Below are 15,199 nucleotides of genomic sequence, written 5' to 3' on the forward strand. Positions count from 1 at the left end.
AATGGTAGGCCTGCACCACCACCTCAGGTACGAGATGATGTCCATATTCCTAAACTGAAATTGAATATTCCACCATTTGAGGGTAGATATGTTCCTGATATATATCTTACTTGGCAGTTAGAAACTGAACAACGATTTACATGTTTACAATATCCTGAGGAGAGACGAGTTGCTGCTGCCGTTTGTGCTTTCACTAGTTTTGCATGTGTATGGTGGTCTGAACATTGTAGATTATATCCTATTCCAACTACTTGGGCTGCTTTGAAAACTGCTATGCGTACGCGTTGGGTTCCACCATATTATCAACGTGAATTGCTTCAAAAATTGCAGCGTTTAAGACAAGGGAAAAATTCTGTAGAAGAATATTATCAGGAATTACAAACTGGCATGATTAGATGTGGTATTGTTGAGGAGAATGAAGCTATGCTTGCACGTTTTCTGGGTGGATTAAATAGAGAGATTCAGACCATTCTAGACTATAAGGAGTATACTAATATCACTCGTTTATTCCATCTTGCTTGTAAAGCTGAACGTGAAGTGCAGGATCGACAAGCATTGGGGCGAACTAATTTTTCTGCAGGCCGACCTTCATCATGGACACCACGTGCATCTTCTACTTCAACTGCACCAGCACCTCCATCCGGTGCCACCTCCAGCCGTGATACAAGAAAACAGGCACAACCACCATTATCTTCCAAGAGCGCACCTGCGGGTCCTGCACATCGTTCTTCTTCTTCCATGGCATCAACAGGGCACACAAGTGATATTATTTGTCGTCGTTGTAAGGGAGGAGGTCATTATGCGAGGGAATGCAAATCTCCGCGTGTGATGATTGCTACCGCGGATGGTGGATATGAGTCCGCTAGTGACTATGATGAAGAGACATTGGCTCTTAGTACACGTGAAGAACATGGTGGAGATGATTCTGATCATGAGACGCAATACATGGCTCCTGAAGACGCTGACAGGTATGAATGTTTAGTTGCTCAACGTGTTTTGAGTGTGCAGGTCACACAAGCTGAGCAAAATCAGAGGCACAATTTGTTCCATACCAAGGGAGTTGTGATAGAGGCAAAGGTGCCCCGTCTTTCGATGAGATGGTGGATTTCGCTTTGGTGGAAGTCGACTTTGACGATCCGACTACGAACGTGCGAGGACGTCGCGCCTTAGCAATCGCTAAACCAACTCCGAGAGGTTATTGACCACGCCGGAGCACGATCAACCTGACCACGAGGGTCTGTTTCCTGCGAGCAAACGAAGAACAAGCAAGAAACTAAGATTGCAATCTGGATATTGCGAATATAAGATGAAAGCTTTATTGATCAAGGTGGGGTTCTGTGACGCCTTTGTCTGGTCGTTGAACACAAACGAAGTACGCGAAGTTGCAGCTATGGCGAACTTTTAATCTAAACAAAACCCAAAGTCTAAACGATGCCCTAAGGACTGTATATATGGAGGAAGAGGGGGGAATTTCGTGGCCCTTGGTGGAGGGGTCCGAAATCAACCCTATCTCTTGTTTCCCCACACATACGGACTCTAAAAATAGCCGATACTTATGTATTTCGAAATTACATGGGCCTGGCCCAATAATAAGGTGACGCAGCACCTAAAATAGCCTCGGGACGAAATTTATGAAGTGGCATCTTGTATATTTCGTCCAAGGCTTCATGCACCCATTATGGTGGCTTCAAAGTCCTGAAATCATCACTTGTAACTCCGTTCTTGTTCCCCTTGCGCATGCCATCATCTCCATGCTTGTTCTTGCTCCAATGTTCATCCTTCTCCAAGCTAGGCCCTTCATTTGTAAGCAAAACAAATGTATCCAATTTAGGCAGCATCATATTCTCATGAACATTAGAATCATTACCAAGAAACGAAAGTACCTGGTAATTTAGTTGGCGTGCACGAGCTCTAGTAATTGGTCCAGTATGTATAGCAGCAGGGGCTGTGGGTGTAACAATTGTATTGATGTCCTCATCAATAACCAGTGTACTTAGACCTGCACAATACTAGTTTGAATGACTATGTTCACTTGTCGTTAAATGTTTGGCTTGTTGCAGTTAGCACACCTTTCCACTTGTTTTGCTTTACTAGCGTGCTTAAACCTGCACACTAAAGCTATCTTTTGGAGATTATTCTATCTGTCACGGATAATTTTGGTTGATGTTTAGCCTGTTGTGCTTAACATGCTTCTCGATGTACCTACACAGGACAATTGTTGGAACGACTACTGTTTTCCATCGAGGTTAGTTTCATCCGATGGCTTATATCTGCTCACTGTTCAGGATATTGGTAGCTGGTACCATACAGGCCGGCGGCTGGTAAGGGACTAATCGGAGAATCAGACTTTTAACTGAATATATCTGCAACCCATTTATCGTTAGGTTAACTAGGGCCATATGTAATATATCTAAGGCTACATAGCAACATGCACTATACTTAATGTCTAAATATGCAATCCTAGGCTACATAGCAACAAGGAAGAGTGTTACATTAATGTTCTAATGATGTCTAGATATACGTAGAAGAGCAGCATTAGCAACAACAACAATACAGCCCTTTTTGGATACTCAACTTAGCTATAGGTTAGAGTTAGTTTCTAGCTCATGACTAACCCTGAACTAACTCCATACAAAGAGTTGTTTGGATGACAGGGTTAGATTGACAATAAATGCACTAGGAGAACTAGCTCCAATTAGCACCTCTTGGGTTGGATTGTTTTTTTTTGGGTGGGTTATAGATGCAACTAGCTCAAACTAGCCCTCACGTTTAGATATACTTTAGGGCTATTTGAACCTGAACTAGCTCAAACTAACTGTAACCCATGGATACAGCAGCAGTTAATCAGCCGATAATTTGTAAGAATGCACTAAACTCCTTCCGGCCCATAATATAAGATGTTAATTCATCTAATATGTGAGTATATTGGATGTTATAAGATACTCCCTCCGTTCCTAAATATTTGTCTTTTTAGAGATCTCAAATGGACTACCACATATAGATGTATATAGACATATTATAAATGAGTGTTGTACTACATCATTGTGCAATTGCTATTTAGCTTCTAATATTAACTTGGTGCTTTTAGGTACATATGTCATTGGTAAAGATCTGCGCTTCGACCCTTTCTACGTATGGGGCAATGAGATATCGATGAACCAGCATCAAGTGAGGAAGCTAATAAAGATTGTTAGTAAAATGGGTCTAAAGATGGCAATTAAACTATTTGTTTACACTTTATCCAAGACAACAACGAACTACAGGATGGTAAGTAAGAACTCTGCAGCCTTCTTTTTACTGCCCATAATGAGTTGTGTTAGATGACAATGTATGAAGCTTTTTCCTTTGTAGTGGTTGCTAAAGCAGTTTACTCAAGATTACCTCTCAAACAACATGATTGGTGGGCATGCAAAGGTTAAAGTATTTCTACCAGAACACGATGATTATCTAGATGTTTTCATGAAGACCGTGAAGGATGGGGGTCGGCCATCACAAGGGGTTGGACTAGAGTCGTGTGTGCCTTCTGCATGGAGGAGGGCACAATATGGGCATTCCGCTTCACCTTGTCCAGCAACCATAATGTATTTCGCCTCTTTCTTTACCGTCTTTAATAGTTCAGGTATACAATTGTGGTGAGCCATCCTTTATTTGGTTCTTATGTAATTCTTGAACATATGTACCTATGAATCTAATAATGCATTGGTTGTTCGAACCTGATGGATATGAATAAAGATGTAGCACACATTCAGATTCAAATTCAAATCCGGTATAATTTGAAATAGCAGCAATTAAATTACGCTCTCCAGGTTGTTACGACACACATGGTTGGTAAAACACAAACGTTTGTGATATACACCATAATCTGAGAAGGTTCACAGAGAGGAAACATGTGCAAGCAGCATGCACACAATTGCCATTTGCAAAGCGTGTGCGATGTTAGACAATATCACATAGGGTGCGGGCAAACTAAACATTTGTGTTAGTTGCCTTATCGTACACGATTTGCAACCATGAACTGTTTCTGATGAAGTATGCATCGTAAATGTTGCACCACAGAATAGCGTGTGCGATAGTTGTCATGTACGACGATGTTACAACGGTCCGACGTTTCATAATCCTGTCTGACACTCGTACGGCAATTATCTAATCTTCTTAAGAGTGAACCGTTTGTGATGGGCCGCGCATCATACACGTTCTATAATAGTGAAGCATTTGTGATGGGCCGCGCATCGTAAATGTAGCACCACAAAATACCGACTGCGATGGCGATGCGAGCAGAAATGAGTAGGAGTACTGTAGGGTCCCTATCCCCGACGGTTTTTGGGTCATGTGGGAAGGAGCCCCCTATCGCCCACACTCACTTGCCGACGGTTCCAAATGCCATCGTGGAAAGGGGTTAAAAACCGTTTGTATAGCACCGACGCGTACCGGTGGAGTGCAACCAAACGTTGTTTTTGTGGCGTAACTCCGAGTGCAACCGGACGTTGTACTTGTGGCGCAGCTCCGAGTGCAACCATATGTTGTATTTGTGACGTAGCTCCAAGTGCAACTAGACGTTGTACTTGTGCCGCAGCTCCGAGAGCAGCAAGACGTTTTATTTGTGGTGTAGCTCCGAGTGCACCCAGACGTTGTACTTGTGGCGCAGCTCTGAGTGAGAAGGTACTTCACCACCCAAAGTATATTTTGTAACTTAGGTGAGTATGGGATCGCGGCTAAGCCCCCGAGTGGGAGGATTGCTCTCCACTCGGAGTAGTTTTGTAACTTAGGTGAGTATGGGATCGCGTCTAAGCCCCCCGAGTGGAAGGATTGCTCTCCACTCAAAGTAGTTTGGTAACTTAGGTGAGTACGGGATCACGGCTAAGCCCCTGAGTGGGAGGATTGCTATCCACTCGGAGTAGTTTTGTAACTTAGGCGAGTACGGGATCACGGCTAAGCCCCCCGAGTGGGAGGATTGCTCTCCACTCAGAGTAGTTTTGTAACTTAGGCAAGTTTGGGACCGCCGCTAAGCCCCCGAGTGGGAGGGTTGCTCCCTATTTAGAGTAGTTTTGTAACTTAGGTGAGTACGGAATCATGGCTAAGCCCCCGAGTGGGAGGGTTGCTCTCCACTCGGAGTGTTTTTGTAACTTAGGCGAGTGCGGGATCGCGTCTAAGCCCCCCGAGTGGAAGGATTGCTCTCCACTCGGACTAGTTTTTTGAAACTTAGGCGAATACGGGATCGCGGCTAAGCCCCCGGGTGGGAGGATTGCTCGCCACTCAGAGTGTTTTTGTAAGTTAGGCGAGTGCGGGATCGCGGCTAAGCCCCCTTGTGGGAGGGTTGCTTTCCACTCGGAGTGTGTTTTGAAACTTAGGCGAATCGGGTTCGCGGCTAAGCCCCCGAGTGGGAGGGTTTCTCTCCACTCGGAGTGTTTTTGTAACTTAGGCGTGTGCGGGATCACGGCTAAGCCCCTGAGTGGGAGGGTTGCTCTCCACTCGGAGTGCTTTTTGAAACTTAGGCGAATCGAATTCATGGCTAAGCCCCCGAGTGGGAGGGTTGCTCTCCACTCGGAGTGTTTTTTGAAACTTATACAAATCGGATTGGTGGCTAAGCCCCCGAGTGGGAGGGTTGCTCTCCACTCGGAGTGTTTTTTGAAACTTAGGCGAATCAGATTTGCGGCTAAGCCCCCGAGTGGGAGGTTTGCTCTCCACTCGGAGTGTTTTTTGAAACTTAGGCGAATCGAATTCGCGGCTAAGCCACCCACTGCGGGATTTGAACACATAAGCTTATGCGAGAACAATCATTAGGATACTGCGAAAATCATGTCTTTGATAAGCAAACTAAAGGATTCTTTATTACAACTCATCGATCCGAGTGTTTAGGTATAAAAACGGTGGAGCAGATCTGCATTCCACGGGTGTGACTCGTCTTCTTTCTTGGCTACATTGTAGAGGTGATACGCCCCATTGTGGAGCACCTTGGTGATGATGCAGGGGCCTTCCCATGCCGGAGCGAGCTTGTGAGGCCATTTCTGGTGCACTCGGAGCACAAGGACTCCCTCTTGGAATGCTCGACCTCTGAGATTTCAAGCATGGAACCGATGTAGGTCTTGTTGATAGATGTCGATTGGATCAGAGCCATCTCTCATTCCTCCTCTAGGAGATCAACCGCTTCTTGGTGCGCTTGTTCAGCTTCAGCTTCTGAGAAGAGTTCCACTCGGGGAGCATTGAGCAGCAGATCACTCGGAAGCACGGCTTCAACACCATACACCATGAGAAAGGGGTTCGGTCAGTCGACCGATTGGGAGGCATTCTCAGTCCCCATAGAACATATGGCAATTTAGTCACCCAAGCTCCAGCAACATGCTTGAGGTCGCGCATCAGTCGGGGTTTTTGGCCTTAAAGGATCAAGCCATTTGCTCTTTCTGCCTATCCATTCGACTGCGGGTGCGCAACAGATGCGTAATCGACCCGAGTGCCTTAGGACGTGCAAAACGCTCTGAACTCATCAGAATCAAAGTTGGAGCCATTATCTATGATAATGTTGTGAGGGACTCCATATCTGAATACCAGCTCTCTGATGAAACTAATGGCGATACTTGACTCGAGATTCTTGATAGGTTTGGTTTTGATCCACTTGGTGAACTTGTCGACTGCTATGAGCAAATGAGTGAAACCGCTTTTGCCAGTCTTGAAGGGCCCGACCATGTACAACCCCCAATCCGCAAAAGGCCAGACGAGTGGATAGTCTTCAAGGCAGACACATGCTTGTGAGACATGTTTGTGTAAAACTGGCAACCTTCGCACTTGTCAACTATATCCTTAGCCATCTCATTCGCTCGCAGCCAATAAAATCCTGCTCGGTATGCTTTGGCCACGATGGTCTGAGAGGACGCGTGGTGACCACAGGTCCCCGAGTGAATCTCATTTAAGATCAATTGACCTTCTTCTAGAGAGATTCAATGCTGTGCCACTCCGGTAACACTTTCTCTGTAAAGCTGTCCACTTATTACCGTGAAGGCTTTGGATCGGCGGACAATCTGACGAGCCTCATCCTCATCCTCTGGGAGCTCTTGCCTGAGCAGATATGCAATATAAGGCATCGTCCAATCAGGAGTGATCACCAAAACCTCCATGATCAAGTCAACCACTGTTGGAACTTCAATCTCACTCGAATTGGTCGAACTTATTGGTTGTGGGGGCTCTTCTATAAAGGGGTCTTCTTGGACTGATGGGGTATGAAGATGTTCTAAGAACACATTACTGGGAATTGGTTTCCGGGTGGAACCCAACTTCGCCAAATCGTCAGCCTCTGGATTCTTGATTCGGGGTATGTGGTGGAGCTCTAACCCCTCGAACTTCTTCTCTAGTTTCCTCACTGCATTGCAGTAACCAGTCATAGCAGGGCTCCTAATATTCTATTCCTTCATCACTTGATTGACCACCAAGTCTGAGTCAGCGTAGACCATTAGGCAACAGACGGTGAGTGAGATGGCCATACGCAACCCATCCAGAAGTGCTTCATACTCAGCTGATAGAGGCGGGGTGTCCCGATCTTTCGATGAGATGATAACTATCGATTTGGTGGAGATGACTTTGACGATCCGACTACAAACGTGCACGACGTTGCGCCTTAGCAATCGCTAAACCAATCTCCTGAGGTTACTGACGATGCCGGAAGCACGGTCAGCCTGACCACGAAGGTCTATTCCTGCAAGCAATCGAAGAACGAGCAAGAATATGATAAAGCAATCTGAATATTGCAAATATATATGAGGTATTGATAATGGTGGGGATCCGTAAGCGGTCTTGGTCTGGTCGTTGGACACAAACGAAGTACACGAAGTTGCAATGGCTAACTTTTAACTAAACAAATCCCAAAGTCTAAACGATGCCCTAAGGGCTGTATATATGGAGGAAGAGGGGGGAATTTCGTGGCCCTTGGTGGAGGGGTCCGAAATCAACCCTATCTCTTGTTTCCCCACACATACGGACTCTAAAAATAGCCTATACTTATGTATTTCGAAATTACATGGGCCTGGCCCAAAAATAAGGTGACGCAGCACCTAAAATAGCCTCGGGACGAAATTTATGAAGTGGCATCTTGTATATTTCGTCCAAGGCTTCATGCACCCATTATGGTGGCTTCAAAGTCCTGAAATCATCACTTGTAACTCCGTTCTTGTTCCCCTTGCGCATGCCATCATCTCCATGCTTGTTCTTGCTCCAATGTTCATCCTTCTCCAAGCTAGGCCCTTCATTTGTAAGCAAAACAAATGTATCCAATTTAGGCAGCATCATATTCTCATGAACATTAGAATCATTACAAGAAACGAAAGTACCTGGTAATTTAGTTGGCGTGCACGAGCTCTAGTAATTGGTCCAGTATGTATAGCAGCAGGGGCTGTGGGTGTAACAATTGTATTGATGTCCTCATCAGAAACTGAGATTGCAATCTGGATATTGCGAATATAAGATGAAAGCTTTATTGATCAAGGTGGGGTTCTGTGACGCCTTTGTCTGGTCGTTGAACACAAACGAAGTACGCGAAGTTGCAGCTATGGCGAACTTTTAATCTAAACAAAACCCAAAGTCTAAACGATGCCCTAAGGGCTGTATATATGGAGGAAGAGGGGGGAATTTCGTGGCCCTTGGTGGAGGGGTCCGAAATCAACCCTATCTCTTGTTTCCCCACACATACGGACTCTAAAAATAGCCTATACTTATGTATTTCGAAATTACATGGGCCTGGCCCAATAATAAGGTGACGCAGCACCTAAAATAGCCTCGGGACGAAATTTAGGAAGTGGCATCTTGTATATTTCGTCCAAGGCTTCACGCACCCATTATGGTGGCTTCAAAGTCCTGAAATCATCACTTGTAACTCCGTTCTTGCTCCCCTTGCGCACGCCATCATCTCCATGCTTGTTCTTGCTCCAATGTTCATCCTTCTCCAAGCTAGGCCCTTCATTTGTAAGCAAAACAAATGTATCCAATTTAGGAAGCATCATATTCTCATGAACATTAGAATCATTACCAAGAAACGAAAGTACCTGGTAATTTAGTTGGCGTGCACGAGCTCTAGTAATTGGTCCAGTATGTATAGCAGCAGGGGTTGTGGGTGTAACAATTGTATTGATGTCCTCATCATCCTCCCCTTCTTGAAATGAAGTCGTCCTCGACGGAAGTTCATCTTGCTCACCCAAATAAGGCTTCAAATCTGCAATGTTAAAAGTGGGACTAACCCCAAAATCTGCAGGCAGCTCAAGTTTATATGCATTATCATTTATTTTCTCTAACACCTTAAAGGGACCATCAGCACGTGGCATTAACTTTGATTTGCGCAAATCAGGAAATCTATCCTTACGCAAATGTAACCAAACAAGATCTCCAGGTGCAAACACAACATGTTTTCTACCCTTATCTCCAGCAAGTTTATATTTAGCATTCATGCGCTCAATGTTTTCCTTAGTTAACTCATGCATTTTTAAAATCAATTCAGCACGTTGTTTAGCATCAAAATTAACCTTCTCCGAAGATGGAAGAGGCAACAAATCAATAGGTGCATGAGGTAGGAAACCATACACAACTACAAAAGGGCACATCTTAGTAGTAGAATGCAATGAACTATTATAAGCAAATTCAATATGAGGCAAGCATTCCTCCCACATTTTCTTATTATTCTTCAAAACAGCCCTAAGCATAGTAGACAACGTTCTATTGACTACTTCAGTTTGTCCATCAGTTTGGGGGTGACAAGTAGTACTAAAAAGCAGTTTAGTCCCCAACTTAGCCCATAAACATCTCCAAAAGTGGCTAAGAAATTTAGTATCACGATCTGAAACAATAGTATTTGGCACACCATGCAAGCGAATAATTTCACGAAAGAACAAATTAGCAACATTAGCAGCATCATCGCTTTTATGACATGGTATAAAGTGTGCCATTTTCGAGAATCTATCCACGACAACAAATATGCTATCCCTCCCCTTCTTTGTTCGAGGTAAACCTAAAACAAAGTCCATAGATATATCCTCCCAAGGAACACTAGGTACAGGCAAAGGCATATATAAACCATGAGGATTGAGTCGTGACTTAGCTTTTTGACATGTAGTGCAGCGAGCAATAAAACGCTCAACATCCCGTCTCATCTTTGGCCAAAAGAAATGTGTAGCAAGTACGTCCTCCGTCTTCTTCACGCCAAAGTGTCCCATTAATCCTCCTCCATGCGCCTCCTGCAACAACAAAAGACGAACGGAGCTAGCTGGAATGCATAGCTTGTTAGCACGAAACACAAATCCATCGTTAACAACAAACTTGTTCCACATTCTTCCTTCTTTACAATTCTGCATTACATCTGTAAAATCAGCATCATGCACATATTGATCTTTGATAGTCTCCAAACCAAATATTTTGAAGTCAAGTTGTGAAAGCATAGTATAGCGACGAGACAATGCATCAGCAATAACATTTTCTTTTCCCTTCTTGTGTTTAATGACATAAGGGAAAGTCTCAATGAATTCAACCCATTTAGCATGTCTACGATTCAGTTTAGCTTGACTTTTAATATGTTTCAAAGATTCATGATCAGAATGTATAACAAATTCTTTGGGCCATAAATAATGTTGCCATGTTTCTAAAGTCCGAACAAGAGCATATAATTCTTTATCATAAGTAGAATAATTCAGACTAGGCCCACTCAATTTTTCAGAAAAGTATGCAACAGGTTTGCCATCTTGTAATAACACACCTCCTAATCCAATTCCACTAGCATCACATTCAAGCTCAAAAGTCTTATTAAAATCAGGAAGTTGGAGTAAAGGAGCATGTGTCAACTTATCTTTCAATACCGTGAAGCCTTCTTCCTGTGCGGTACCCCAAAGAAAAGGCACATCTTTCTTTGTAAGCTCATTGAGAGGTGCAGCAATGGTGCTGAAATCTCTCACAAAATGCCTACAGAATCCAGTGAGGCCAAGAAAACTCCTCACTTGTGTGACTGTTTTGGGCTGCGGCCAACTCTCAATAGCTTCAATCTTGGCTTTATCAACTTCAATTCCCTGTGGAGTAACAACATAGCCAAGAAAAGATACTCGGTCGGTGCAAAAGGTGCACTTCCCAAGGTTACCAAACAAACGTGCATCACGTAGAGCAATAAAAATAGCACGTAAATGTTCCAAATGTTCTTCCAAAGATCTGCTATAAATCAATATGTCATCAAAGTAAACTACCACAAATCATCCAATGAAAGCACGTAAAACTTCGTTCTTTAATCTCATGAAAGTACTAGGTGCATTAATTAACCCAAAAGGCATGACTAACCACTCATATAATCCAAACTTAGTTTTAAATGTTGTTTTCCATTCATCTCCCAATTTCATACGAATTTGATGGTAGCCACTACGCAAATCAACTTTGGAGAATATTGTAGAGCCACTCAATTCATCAAGCATATCATCTAGCCTAGGAATAGGATGACGATAACAAATAGTAATATTAGTAATGCCTCTACAATCAACACACATACGTGATGTACCATCCTTTTTCGGCACTAGAATAATAGGAATAGCACAAGGACTAAGGGATTCGCGTATATAACCTTTGTCGAGAAGCTCTTGTACTTGAAGCATAATCTCCTTCGTCTCCTCTGGATTGGTACGGTATGGTGCACGGTTTGGCAGTGAAGCACCGGGAATTAAGTCAATCTGATGCTCAATCCCTCGAATAGGCGGTAATCCCGGTGGCACGTCTTGTGGAAAAGCGTCAGCGAACTCCTGCAAAATGTTAGTGACAGCAGGAGGCAAAGAGGAAGGCACGTCCTCGAATGAAAATAATGCCTCTTTGCACACAAAAGCATAGCAAACAGATTTGCTGAAATCTAGCTCATCAATATCAGATTTGGTGGCAAATAAACATGCACTTTTCAATTTAATTTCAGAAGCAACACTAGATGGTTTATTATTAGGCTTCATTTGTTGCTCAAATTCTTTTGCCACAATCTGATTTTCACTCTTATTCTTCTCCTGTTGTGCTTTATTAGCTCTATTAATATCATCTTTCAAAATGGAATCAGGAGTCATAGGAAGCAAAGTAATATTTTTATCCTTATGAACAAGAGTATAGTGATTGTTTCTACCATGGTGTATAGAATTTTTATCAAATTGCCATGGTCTACCAAGTAATAAGGAACATGCTTGCATAGGTACCACATCACAATCAACATAATCAGGATATGTAGAGATACTAAAATGCACACGAACAGTACGTGTTACCTTAACCTTGCCGCTGTTGTTGAACCATTGGATGTAGTAAGGATGTGGATGTGGTCTTGTGGTGAGAGAAAGCTTCTCCACCATCTCCATGCTAGCCAAGTTGTTGCAGCTCCCTCCGTCTATTATGACGCGCACAGAACGTTCCTTCACAACTCCCTTGGTATGGAACAAATTGTGCCTCTGATTTTGCTCAGCTTGTGTGACCTGCACACTCAAAACACGTTGAGCAACTAAACATTCATACCTGTCAGCGTCTTCAGGAGCCATGTATTGCGTCTCATGATCAGAATCATCTCCACCATGTTCTTCACGTGTAATAAGAGCCAATGTCTCCTCATCATAGTCACTAGCGGACTCATATCCACCATCCGCAGTAGCAATCATCACACGCGGAGATTTGCATTCCCTCACATAATGACCTCCTCCCTTACAACGACGACAAATAATATCACTTGTGTGCCCTGTTGATGCCATGGAAGAAGAAGAACGCTGTGCAGGCCCCGCAGGTGCGCTCTTGGCAGATAATGGTGGTTGTGCCTGTTTTCTTGTATCACGGCTGGAGGTGGCACCGGATGGAGGTGCTGGTGCAGTTGAAGTAGAAGATGCACGTGATGTCCATGATGAAGATCGGCCTGCAGAAAAGTTAGTTCGCCCCAATGTTTGTCGATCCTGCACTTCACGTTCAGCTTTACAAGCAAGATGGAATAAACGAGTGATATTAGTATACTCCTTATAGTCTAGAATGGTCAGAATCTCTCTATTTAAGCCACCCAGAAAACGTGCAAGCATAGCTTCATTCTCCTCAACAATACCACATCTAATCATGCCAGTATGTAATTCCTAATAATATTCTTCTACAGAATTTTTTCCTTGTCTTAAACGCTGCAATTTTTGAAGCAATTCACGTTGATAATATGGTGGAACCCAACGCGTACGCATAGCAGTTTTCAAAGCAGCCCAAGTAGTTGGAATAGGATATAATCTACAATGTTCAGACCACCATACACATGCAAAACTAGTGAAAGCACAAACAGCAGCAGCAACTCGTCTCTCCTCAGGATATTGTAAACATGTAAATCGTTGTTCAGTTTCTAACTCCCAAGTAAGATATATATCAGGAACATATCTACCCTCAAATGGTGGAATATTCAATTTCAGTTTAGGAATATGGACATCATCTCGTACCTGAGGTGGTGGTGCATGATGAGGACATCAATACAATTGTTACACCCACAACCCCTGCTGCTATACATACTGGACCAATTACTAGAGCTCGTGCACGCCAACTAAATTACCAGGTACTTTCGTTTCTTGGTAATGATTCTAATGTTCATGAGAATATGATGCTTCCTAAATTGGATACATTTGTTTTGCTTACAAATGAAGGGCCTAGCTTGGAGAAGGATGAACATTGGAGCAAGAACAAGCATGGAGATGATGGCGTGCGCAAGGGGAGCAAGAACGGAGTTACAAGTGATGATTTCAGGACTTTGAAGCCACCATAATGGGTGCGTGAAGCCTTGGACGAAATATACAAGATGCCACTTCCTAAATTTCGTCCCGAGGCTATTTTAGGTGCTGCGTCACCTTATTATTGGGCCAGGCCCATGTAATTTCGAAATACATAAGTATAGGCTATTTTTAGAGTCCGTATGTGTGGGGAAACAAGAGATAGGGTTGATTTCGGACCCCTCCACCAAGGGCCACGAAATTCCCCCCTCTTCCTCCATATATACAGCCCTTAGGGCATCGTTTAGACTTTGGGTTTTGTTTAGATTAAAAGTTCGGAATCGACCCTATCTCTTGTTTCCCCACACATACGGACTCTAAAAATAGCCTATACTTATGTATTTCGAAATTACATGGGCCTGGCCCAATAATAAGGTGACGCAGCACCTAAAATAGCCTCGGGACGAAATTTATGAAGTGGCATCTTGTATATTTCGTCCAAGGCTTCATGCACCCATTATGGTGGCTTCAAAGTCCTGAAATCATCACTTGTAACTCCGTTCTTGTTCCCCTTGCGCATGCCATCATCTCCATGCTTGTTCTTGCTCCAATGTTCATCCTTCTCCAAGCTAGGCCCTTCATTTGTAAGCAAAACAAATGTATCCAATTTAGGCAGCATCATATTCTCATGAACATTAGAATCATTACCAAGAAACGAAAGTACCTGGTAATTTAGTTGGCGTGCACGAGCTCTAGTAATTGGTCCAGTATGTATAGCAGCAGGGGCTGTGGGTGTAACAATTGTATTGATGTCCTCATCATCAGCTTCATTGTTTGAAGAATCAAAGTGAATCTAGAGGACATAACTGAGCTTGTCACCTCTTGGGGATACCAAGACCACTCCAGCACGAGAGCCATTCAACATTTTGGATCCACCAAAGAACATAGTCCAATGCTCCGAGTGAATCTGAGTCGGTTGCTGCTGTTCTATCCATTCGGCCAGGAAATGTGCTATTTCCTGAGACTTGATAGCCTTTTTTGCCTTGAACTTGATATCCAAAGGGAGGAGTTCAATCGCCCACTTGGCCACTCGACCGATTGCATCTTGATTGTTCAAGATTTCTGATAATGGAGCATCGCTGACGACTTAAACCGAGTGGTCTGCGAAGTAATGTGCAACTTTCTTCGTGGTCAGATAAATCCCGTAGACAAGCTTCTGATAGTGCAGATATCGTTGCTTGGACGGGGTCAAGACTTCAGAGATATAGTACACTAGGCACTGAACTTTATACGCTTTGCCTTCTTCCTCCCGCTCGACTATGAGCATTGTGCTGACAACTTGTCTCGTGGCTGCAATATACAGCAGTAGAGGCTCTTTGCTGACTGGGGCTGCAAGCACCGGCTAGGTGGAAAGCAGGGCTTTGAACTCTACAGACGCTGCTTGGGCTTCAGGAGTCCACTCGAACTTGTCAGACTTCTTCGCCAGTCGGTAAAGAGGCAATGCCTTT

This window comes from Triticum aestivum, chromosome 6A (assembly GCF_018294505.1).
Source record: "Triticum aestivum cultivar Chinese Spring chromosome 6A, IWGSC CS RefSeq v2.1, whole genome shotgun sequence".
Classification (NCBI taxonomy): Eukaryota; Viridiplantae; Streptophyta; class Magnoliopsida; order Poales; family Poaceae; genus Triticum; species Triticum aestivum.